This window comes from Dermacentor albipictus, chromosome 1 (genome assembly GCF_038994185.2).
Source record: "Dermacentor albipictus isolate Rhodes 1998 colony chromosome 1, USDA_Dalb.pri_finalv2, whole genome shotgun sequence".
Lineage (NCBI taxonomy): Eukaryota > Metazoa > Arthropoda > Arachnida > Ixodida > Ixodidae > Dermacentor > Dermacentor albipictus.
The window spans coordinates 90,909,712-90,921,032 of record NC_091821.1 but is presented as its reverse complement, the minus strand read 5'-3'; the positions used below and the strand labels follow the sequence as shown (position 1 = coordinate 90,921,032).

The 11,321-nt window shown below is 47.7% G+C and overlaps 1 non-coding gene across 1 annotated transcript; it reads left to right on the top strand.

The window, feature by feature from the left end:
- The first annotated feature begins 9,933 nt into the window (after positions 1-9,933).
- On the top strand, positions 9,934-10,005 carry TRNAT-CGU (transfer RNA threonine (anticodon CGU)). The gene has a single exon. It is a non-coding gene; the product is annotated as a tRNA-Thr (tRNA).
- The last annotated feature ends 1,316 nt before the right edge of the window (positions 10,006-11,321 follow it).

Sequence of the window (11,321 nt, the reverse complement as noted above, 5' to 3'; positions counted from 1 at the left end):
CGAAAGGCTAGTGATGCCACCTGTGCTGATCGTATAAGCTTGTAAACATAGGCATACTAATTAAATTAACAAACATGGTGTCATGCGCGCAAGCAAACATGAACACATGTCACTCGATGACCGCTGTTAGATACGGATTATTAACTAGCATCGGTCAAGTTCTCCGAACGCATCCACTCGCCGTCGCATTCCAGTTGGGGTACGCATGTGCGCGTCGACCATGATACCGGTCTTGTCACACAAGTCGGCTATCCCGCTCCAGTGTGCCGCGCGTGGAGCTTTTGTCTCCCCCCTGTGTGACGCTTCTCGAAAGTGCAACTGGAGGCCGGCACGGTTCGAGGTAGTTGACCCTAGTCCCGAGAAAAGCCGCTTTTGCAGAACTGGAAGGTCGTTCAAGGACGACCAGTTTCCTCCTGCTGAGCCTTACCAGGCGAGGAGGCAATGCCGGAGGGAGGCAGCCATCGGAGACTAGAGCCCATGGAGTGTCCCTATTGGCCGAACATGACGCAACTTGTATGGGCCCTACGTTTGCATAAAAATGACACCTGTACGGGCTCGCCGATTGGATGAAAATGACGTGACCCCGACGTACTGAAGGGATTATAAACACGAGAACCATCGGAAAGACAGATACGTTCTTCGTGCCGCGGGCCGCAGCATAAGATTCGCTCCCTGCCGTCAATGACTTTTTACTGTTATTTTGCTTTGGATCTATTCCTGTACGTAATGTAAATAAACCTTCATTTCTCGAAGTCCTTCTCAACATCGCCCAACTCCCGCACTCAGAGGCAAGATTAAATACCGCAGAAAGTCGCTGTCAAAAAGGAAGCGCGGCAGAAGCAGCGACCGAATAGATCTTCTTGCTGAGTCTCACATCAACGCGAATTAAACCGTGAAAACACCGCGCACGGGCGGACTCTGTCCCCGTCATAGATGGCTTTCAAAATACAGCAGCGCGGGCGGGTGCGCGTGGCGGCCCGGGCCGCTCGGAGTAGAACCACCCCCACCCCCTACCGCACTCCTCCTCCTCCTGGAGCCTTGCGCTCGACGAAAAACAGCTATCGCACAAAACTTTACCAAGACGTCATCCATGGTTCTACAATTAAAACCAGTTCAGGAGGCAAGCAGACGCCGAGTGACCATAGTGACCCCAAGCTGTTCTGTTGCGTCTGGGATGGTGAGATAAGAGAGTTGGTAAAGAATTCGGTTGAACACTATGTTAGGTCTGAGTGCACTTTCATCATGGACGTCTGATGGCTGCCCCAATGCGTACTGGCGATTCTCTGAATCACGTTGAGATGCTGGACTAACAACGAAACGAACGATGGCATTCGCGGATCACCTCCATTGCATTTCTGGAGATGGGTTTGCACGAGGCTTACCCCTTGAGCGACGGTCAGAAAATGACACGACGCTTCTCCACTCCACAACACACAAAGACGGACAAAGGCTTACCGCAAGAACAATATATTGCATACTGTAAAAGTTGGGTCAGGCATGTAAAAAGGGGTAGCTGGCCCATACCGTCGTCCTACTCACCAGCGCTAAGGACGGTGTTGAAGGGAGGAACGTGTTCTCATCGAGAACGAGGAGTACTAGGGTCATTTACAATATCTACATGAAGAGCAGAGAACGTTACATCACATTAGGCTAGCATGATTGAAGTGACGCACAGCCCGAGCAGCCGAAAACGTCAGCTTAAACCCTCTCTGTCCTCCCTATATCCCTAGGCCAGGGAAATCTGCCATCCAACCTTCGTCCAATCGGAGCGTCCAAAGTGGTCGAAGGACCCGCGCTTTGAGAGCGAGGGTACACACACCCACTCCCGCACCTTTAGTCGCTGAAAACACAGAAAGGAGAGTAGCTTCGTAGACAGGGGTTGTCACGCTTGATTCAAGCTGGCGCGTCTTGGTTCCTGGGATGACCCAGCAGTTAGCTAGGGCGTCTGTCAAACGACCGTGGCGGTTACCCGGGTTCGTTAGGAAATGCCTTAGAACACCTTTTTCTAGGAGTTTTCTTGCTACCATTGGTACGTGAAGGCGACAGTGAACCAACAAACAATACTCGGTCCGCCAAACGTGTCTCGCCTTACTGGCGCCGCAGGGCTGTCTGAAGAGGACGCATTGTTGGCTTTACGAAGCGATTCGTCGCAACGGGGCAGGAGAGGCTAGAAGGTCACCACCCCCGCAGACTTATCGTAACAGCTCCTCCATTGCCCGGAAAATCTCGACTGGCCAGTGCTGATAACCGCTGGGCAGAAGAGGGATGAAAGCTCCCCGATGGTGGCAAGGGGCATGATATGGCTTGCAGCAACCAGCTGCGAAATGCTGACATATACCCCAAAACATCTCACAATGACAGGCAGTGGCAAAGCGAACCCCACAACAGGGCTCTGCGCAGAGATGAAGCATTTTGGATTTCGCTTTACACCCGCCAGGTTTCAAGGAAAACATGAGTGCAAATCAACAAATACTGCACTTCGCTGTGCAAATTTCGAAGGAATATCGTGCCGACAAATTTAGCAATCATGGATGGAGTCCTACTAAATGAAAGGGGATCGCCTTGGCCTAACAAACAACAACAGCAATAAAAATTTTTCGGGACCCCTAAACGCAGAACAATTTTCAAATTAGCCTGCTCAAGCCGTCCGTATTACTATGCAACTTTCCCTTCTTATATCTAACGGAGAAGTACTGTTGGAGATTGAGGCTTCATCGGAGCAAGCAGCCATTTTTTGGGCACATTTGATTAATTCACATCACAGGGCAGTGGTCAGTCTCGAAGATGAATCTTGCTCCGTACAAGTAACACAACAACTTCTGGGTTGCCCAAACCAAACAGACACATTCCTTTTCTTAAGCCCTATAGGCTTCCTCTCTTACAGTTAGTTTACGGCTGGCATAGAGAATAGGATGATCCTCATTATCATCACTGACCTGAATAAGTACCACGCCCATACCCCTGTCGCTTGCGTCGCACTGAACTAGCACAGAATGAGAAACTAATATCGTTTTCAAACCTTGGAAAACGTTCTCTCTGCTCGTATCCCAGGGCACGTTACTCGGTGCTCCCTTTCGGAGGGCGTCCGTTAAAGCGCTTGCAATTTGCGAATAATTTGGAATGTACCGTTGATAGTACCCCACAAGTCCCAGAAATGAACGAATGTCTGTTTTCGTGCGCGGCTCTGAAAAATTTCCAATCTTAGCTATTTTCAACTCGGCCGGCCGTCTCGTGCCCTGGCCGACAACATGGCCCAGATAAGTAACCTGCGAGCAGCCAAACTAACATTTTTCCGCCTTCATCGTTAAGCCTGCTTCCCTCAACCGCGAGAACACCTGCTTGAGGTGCGATACGCGGCGTTTCCCGCTGTCAGAAAAAAAATTGCGACGTCAACAAGCTATGGCAATGCGAACTCTTGCAAGTCTTTTAGGAAAATATCCATGAACTTACAGAAGCTAAACGGCGCGTTCTTCAGCCCGAAGCTAAGAACGAGAGGGTGAAAACTGCCTACAGGTGACATAATAAATGCGGTATAGCGGCTAGCACTTTCTGAAAGGGGAACTTGTCAGTATCCCCGCACGAGATCTAGAGTCAAAATGTATTTAGCGGCGCTGACTCTCGATTCGTTCCTCAATGTTGGGTATTGGGTACAGCTGATCCCTGGTGATGACATTTAACTTCCTGTAGCCAACACACGGGCGAGGGTCCTTATTAGGGAATATTATTAGTGGCTACGTGTAGTCGCTCTCAGCGGGCTCAATAACTTCCAACTCTAGCATGAGATGTATCTCTGCCTCCATAGTCTCTCTCTGTCTTGGAGACACCCTGTAAGGCTTTGATCTTATTGGTTCGGTTGATGTGAGCTCTATTTCATGAATTATTAGTTCGGTTCTACCTGGCCGATCGCTGAACCTGTCGATATATTTCCCTAACACCCCTTTTAGCTTATATAGCTGCTCGGGTCTTAGAGCGTGCGAGCTTACCGAGTGTTCTACTACTTCTTCTAGGCCGATTTCAGAGTTGGAGGTCGCCCTATACTCCTTAAACTTGGTTCTAGTGCCATCCTGCTCTTTGATGGTATAGTTAACGACTTCGCTCCGCTCTACATACGGCTTCATCAAATTGCAGTGATATATCCTCACTTCCTTCCTGCAACCGGGCATTCTCAGAGCGTAGTTAGTATCTGAAAGTTTGTGCAACACTTTAACGGACCCGTCCCAGTGAACTTCAAGCTTGTTCTTTCTTGAAGGTTTGAGGATCATTACCTGGTCTCCGGCGTTAAACGTACGAAGCCTCGCATTCCTGTCGTAATATAGCTTGGCGTTCTCTTGTGCACCGCCCATGTTCTTTTCGACTAGTTCTTGTGTTGCACTTAGCCGCTCCAGCTGATTCAGCACGTCCTCTACCACTGTTTGGCACTGTCCTCGTTCATCCCACATCTCTCTCAACATTCTCAGTGGAGAACGGAGTGTCCTCCCATACACTATCTACTGATGAGAACCCCGTAGCCTCATGAGGAACCATTCGCAAAGCACACAAAGTAGCCGGAAGTCAATTCTCCCAGTCCTCCTTGTGCTCGTAACAGAGCGCCCGCAAAACTTGGTTAAGCACTGAATGACCCCTATCTGCATTATTTGACTCAGGGTGATAGACGGAACTGTGTATGAACTTTACCCCGCACTTTTGTAAGAATGTGGAAGTCAGTGAAATGGTGAATACTGACCCTTGATCTGCCTGTATTTCGGCTGGAAACCCGACTCAGGCGAAAACTGTCAAAAGCGCGTCTACCACTTTGGTGGAGCTGGGTTCTTTCAGAGGGATTGCCTCCGGAAATTTTGTGGCTGGACACAGCATGGTAAACATGTACCTGTAACCTGACTTTGTCTTTGGTAGAGACACTACCTTTGGATACCTTTAGAGGAGCTTTCCATCATTTTCCTGGTTTACCCGTGCGCTGGCAGGCGTCGCATGATCTCACAATTTTTTTACGTCTTTAAAACAGCCAGGCCAGTAGTTTTCCATAAGCAATCTTTCTTTCGATTTGTTACTGCCTAGGTGGCCAGACCACCCGTTTCCATGACAGAGACCCAAAAGGTCCTCCCTCGATTAGTAGGTACGACCAACTGATCCAGAATCCTACTCTTTCGGTCTCTGTAGTGCCGATATATCAAGCCTCCTTTCTCATGCATCATCACGTTGCGCCTAGCAATGGTTTCTTTAGCTGTTACATGTAATTTAGCTAGGCTGACGTCGTTCTTTTGCTCGGCTGCCATTGACTCTCTGTCCACACGTAAGAGCCGATCAAATTTCTTTGAGGCCGGTGCTAGTATCAACCCTGTCTCGCTTGTGAGTTTGTCAGCTGGCTCTCCCTGCAGACGTGAACTTTGACACGTGCCTTGTGATACGCACTCGTTGAGCTAGTCAGCTGGCAGGATTTGCTCAACCGCTTTTTCATCCCTTGAGCCTAGCTCGGTTTCTGTTGCCGAGGCTACCTTTTTTTTGCTACTTCTGCTGGATCGGCTTTTGCATTTTCAGATGAAAGCGAAGCGATTTGGCGAGCTAGGTATCGCGTCAACGCCTGTACTACGCCCTCTCCAAGTTTCAGCCCCTTCTCACGCAGTAACTGATGCGACTGATTCGAAAAAAATGTAAGGGTACTGCAGCGACAAGAATTTGGAAACTGCAGCCTCGGTCACGAGCTCCCCGAATGGCCCACTGATTTTTACTTTCGCCATCGGTAGACACACGCTGTGTTCTTACACAACCTGTTTATTCCATGCTGCCTCTCCAGTGAAGTTACATACCATATCGCAAGACGGATAGGCAATGTCCATAGTGGCGGCACTGTCTCATAGCACCCGGCATGGTTTCCATTAATATGCAGGTCGTGAAGATATGGGCGTAAAAGTTACATGTTCTCGTCTGTTTCTTCCACGTATGAAAATACTCTATAGGCTTCCCGCAGTTCGCGGCGATATTTCCAAGTTTGTGGCACTTATACAGCGGATCGGCCTAAAAGATTCTAATTCCATTTCTGCTTTTTTGTACGGTTTCGCCATTTCACTTCTCGCTCTTTTCTGATGTCCTTTTCGCCGTGTCTACGTGCTCCGGTCTTTTCGTCTGCGATCCCTTTTGGAACGGAAATTGTTTCCGCGGCCTATTTCGACCGTCCGAACTTCCTTTCTCGGCGCTCAGCTTTCTACGCGTTGCGTACTCTTCGGCTAATTCGGCCGCCCTTTCCACAATGTTTACTTTTCCTCTATCTTGCAGCCACAGCTTCACAGATTGTGGGATGCTTTTCTAAACTGCTCTAGACACATGTATTCAATAATCATGTCCCTGCTCTCGTACGCTTCCGCGCTTTTCGACCACTCGACTAGGTTTGCCTTTAAGCCACATGCAAACTCCGGATATCCGTCGCTATGCTTGCTGCCCGTGTTTCGAAACCCTTGCCAAAATCTTCAGCTGAAAGGCGGCACTTCTTCAAAAGGCTGGCTTTAACCTTGGCATAATCATATGCATCTTACTCACCGAGTCTGGCGATTACTTCAGCAGCCTCACACGGCAACATAGACAGCAACTGCTGTGGCCATGTACTCGGGCCGAAGCGAAGTTCATCGTCTCGCAAATCCTTTCAAAATTTCCTAGAAACAACCCCATGTCGTTCCCGACCTCAAATGGCTTTAACAGCCTGTCAAATACGGTATGATTCTGCCTCACCTGATCGTTCCGGAGTGCCTTCACTCGCTCGAGACAACTCCGAACGTTTACTTTCAAGGTCAAGTTGCATCTTTCTCTTGTTCCTCTCTGTCCTGTTCTTTCTTTCTCTGTCTGTCCCGTCCTTCTATCTCTCTCTGTCCCGTGCTTCTTCCGTTTCTCTCTTTTCTTAAAGAGTTCTAACCCAATTCCAATTTGCTTCTCACGGGCCTGTCCGGAAATCAACTTTAATATTTCCGATTTCATCATTTCCTTGTGTACCTCTAGGTCCAGTTTCTCACCGACAACCAATTCGTTTCTCACCAATGTCCTCAAATCCGTGATTGCTGCTTTATATCTTAGTCCAGCTCGCTAAACACAACTAGGTAAACACAATTCCTAGCTAACAATCAAGAATCCTGCTTCCCTACTGTTCTAAACTGAACAACCACAAAACGAAGCCTAAAGAGCTACTCAAAGCAAAAACCAAGCACTCACCGCAGACACAGCACCACGTCGCAAAATCCGTTACACCGCTGCCAGCCAGTTCTAAAAGTTGGGGTCGGGCTTGTAAAAAGGGGTAGCTGGCCAATGCCGTCGTCCGTCTCATCCACAATAAGGACGTCGCCTACCAAAACGTGTCGACAATAAATTGTGCCGCCATATCATCAAGCACCGTTATCGACGTCAGCAGAATACTTCGGAAGAGTCGCTACTTTGCTAGTAGTATCCGTTTGATATTTGCCGACTACATAAGCTATTCGCTTACTTTGACAATCATCTTTGATGGTTTATGCAACAATTTTGTAACCCGTCCTTGTTCGTGTGAAATGTTCTAAGAAAACGTTCTGCAGTTTACCAACGTGTTGAAATATTTGATTGCCAGTTATAGTGCTCGTCACCATCACGAAATTGCAGAATCGCTCTGCGTTAACTGCAGGAATGCATGCCTTGCTTCTAGACAAGAGCTTGCGACTTTATTACTGTACGCAGGCAGAAAGTGTGCATAGAGGTTCAAGTCCGCAGCTGAGCGCAGTACACCTACAAGAGGTCAGATCTCTTTAGTTGTGTCGTATGCGGCATATGGTTTCATTTACGCAGTTTTAATGTATAAATGATTATTAATATCCTGCAAATACTTACTCAGGCATTTATGCTACAAAAGTATACGTCTTAGTTCAATGCACGCCATTGTGTCTGCTTTCCTGACTGCTGATGTGACAGAGAATAGTTTTAAGCGCTGCAGTCACTATAGCATGCTCCAGAATGACCCCAATGGCAGGAAAAGGTGCGCTCTTTCACGGACTGTTGTTATATGTGGTTGGCTGCTCGACTCCTTATATGAAACGACTGATTTTAAAAGCCAAAATTTCTTTGCACCTTTATAACGCCTGTGTAAGTATATGACGCCTCATCGGACCCCGTCATGCATTACTTGAGACACTTTGTGTGTAAACCATTTTGAGGAAGTAGACCACCCCGGCAGAAAATAAAAAGGCGGCGGGGGGGGGGGGGGTGCTTCTTCTTGCGCATCACTTGTATGAGATGTAATCGGGGCCTGATGTATTTGAGGACATAATGACGATTTCATGAATAGCAACAGTATTTCAGACACGATTCAACATATTCGTTCCGAAATCTTTACATTGTTTCTTTCACTTTCTAGGGCGTTGAATAAAACCATCATCAGCCTCGATTACTGACTGAACTCGATTTCCATGACGGCTGCATACTCGGATAGTGGGTGTTGATTTTTGACAGTGATGCCACAATAGCCTTTAGCGAATTTTTGACATGATATGGATACTTGTTCGCCTCCCACTCAGTGACGCTCCACATACATAACAACGAAGCAGATTTTTAGAGGAGGTGTTGTGCCATTACCACAAGCCCGGATTCCGAATCTGCAAGATGCAGAATCTATCCTGCGAGCGCCCTAATTCTCCCTTCACAAGTCAAGGTGCTGAGCCGTCAGGCAGCGGTGTCCTGCGGGAGAAGCATCGGCAGGCGACGTGTTTAGACGTGTCAGCGTGTGCCAGACAGCCCGGCGCCGCACCTCCTTTTGCATGGAGGTCTCCGCGCGCGCGAACTTTGAACCGGGTGGCCAGCGCGGTCGCTGGTTGGACCCCTCGGACGACCGTCGTGTGCTGACTTTGTATTGGGCCGTTTGAGTGACAATGGTTCCTCGGGGATTATAAAAGCAGCGACGCGCTGCCTGAAAAACAGGATCCGCCGACCCACCGGGAGACCGTGTCGCTCCCGACTGGGGTGAGAGGTGTCACGCGTTTTCGCCGGACGTCGCCGTGCGAGAACAGTCGCGTTTGTTGTGAGCACTCGGCCCCAGTGCCGACCCGTTCATGTCCTGTATGATAACCTGTATATAATGTATAAAGTCCCTTTTGTTATTCTCATCGACGCCTGGCTCGGAGTCTTCGCTACCAACGCTCTGTCACGAAACGGGTGACGAGCGCTACGGGACCACAAAGCCGTAATCGTGGTGCAGCGGTACAAGTTCGTAACAGAGGCTAGGACGCCACACTGATGGTGACGTGTCTGCAGAGGTTCAAAGCCATTTACTCTTGGTGAGTGCAGGCCTTGTGTAGAGTTGCTGTATATATTCTCCCAAATTTAGGGGAGCATATACAGTTTTGTGGGAATAAGTAAATTTATTACTTAGGGGTGGCGCCTAATGGCATTGTGCATTGACAGCTTGGCTGCTGAACCTGCCAAGCTTCCTGTGCATGATGTGCAGGCCCCAGCGTCCACTGATTGAACTGCCTTTTGATAAGTCAAATTTTTGATTAAGAGCAAAAGCACTGAATGTCATCCGAAGATTTGAACAGGTTAGGTGCAGCGCAAAGACTAGATGATAATTTGTAGTTTGGGGCACCTACTAAACATCTCAAAGACACGCGGGATCCTTCACTCGCCCATCGTATCCCTGTTTCTTCAAAAAGTTAAACGCGTAACAACTGGAACACTTACGTTTCCAAGTATATCTCTATGTCATAAGAAGTCAACAAACAACTCAGGGGAAATTACTTGTACTTGCTAATTGAATTAAAGAAATGATGAATTTCGTACGTACTCGCATAATCACGAACTCGTGACGCCTGCGGCAGAAATGATGTTCCACATCCGTCCCCAGGGTTTCTTAGTATTGGCGCTGGCTAACACTCCCAGGGTTAGTTCTAGGAGTAAAGCATAACTACCCAAGAAAGTAGATGGGCAAGCGGCGCCGTGGTAGCTCAATTGGTAGAGCAACGTACGCGTAATGCGAAGACGTGGGTTCGTTCCCCACCTGCGGCAAGTTGTTTTTTCGTCCACTTTCAATTCCATTAATTTATCGTTGCTTTAATTCAATTAGCAAGTACAAGTAATTTCCCCTGTGTTGTCCTTGGCGTCCTTGTTGGCGTGCTATGATTAATAAAAATCGGGCCCCTTGGTTAGACCCCCTTTCTTCTCGTTCATCTCCAGCACGATAAATAATATCACGACAACGGTAATCAATATCCGATGCATGTGGGATCAGCCACGTTTTCCTGACGTGGTTGTTCCGACTGTTTCAGAGATCGCAAAAAAAGAAGAAAAACGCGCAGCAGACCTTTGACTAACTTTACAATAACGTCTGAAGCTTCTAATTTGGCATGTCTCCATCTGCCAAGTTGATGAAAACGCTCCACACTTCTTGGAGTCCATGCTGTAGGGCGCGTACTTTGTGGGAATCCCATCTCATGAGTATCGAAATTCGTAATAGCATGTATGAATGCATCATGTGCAATGCTCAGAATAGAAATGCGGTACTCGGAGCGCATGGCTGCCGGTGATTTTTGCGCCACGAGTAAGTGCTGGGGGGTCAAAGGGGGGCCACATGCAGTCACAATATGTGCCACAAAGGCTCATATTGTCATCGCATACAAAAATGCACGAGTTCAGTTTCACAAGCGTTGACCGATGACACAAAAGGCTCTAGTAGCCATGCACGCCGAGTATCGCGTTTCAATGGCTCAGCACTGTGCCTTCGCCAATACACAGTTCACAGTCAATTAAAAAGAAACTTTTTGAGTGAAAAAATAACTTTACTCTTTCAAGCTTCCTTAAGTCCCAATATGGGAAAGCTAGAATGAAGAAAACGCACTCGACGTACCTTTAATATTCGTTCAGAGCTACTGAACTAGGACTTACGGATCTTTTTCGTTTTCTTCCTCTTTCGCGTCTTAATATTTTTGTTGTAAGAGCGTTTTCATTTTTGGCCAAGAGCAGAGGGGCAAGACTCAGTGCATGTTTTTTTTTTATAGTGCTTGTTCATTATACTCAATTGACATTTTGTGTGGCTCAGTATAAATTGGGCGCTTTCTTTTTTACTAAACAAAAGATAAAAAATTTATCTGTCTAGGGAAAACGCCCACCCTGTATACTATGTAGCATTTCATGAATATGAATATCACGGCCAGGCTGGTGCGGACATGGGCCGTCAATTCGAAGGTCTTCCTTTGGGACTAATAAATGTTATTTTCTCTCTGTCTCTCTCTCTCTCTCTTGCGGAGGGACCGTTCTTTGATACCGTTCATTGTTTTCGTATTTATCATGTATACAGTGTGTTTATCTGTGGCTGAATGTTTTGT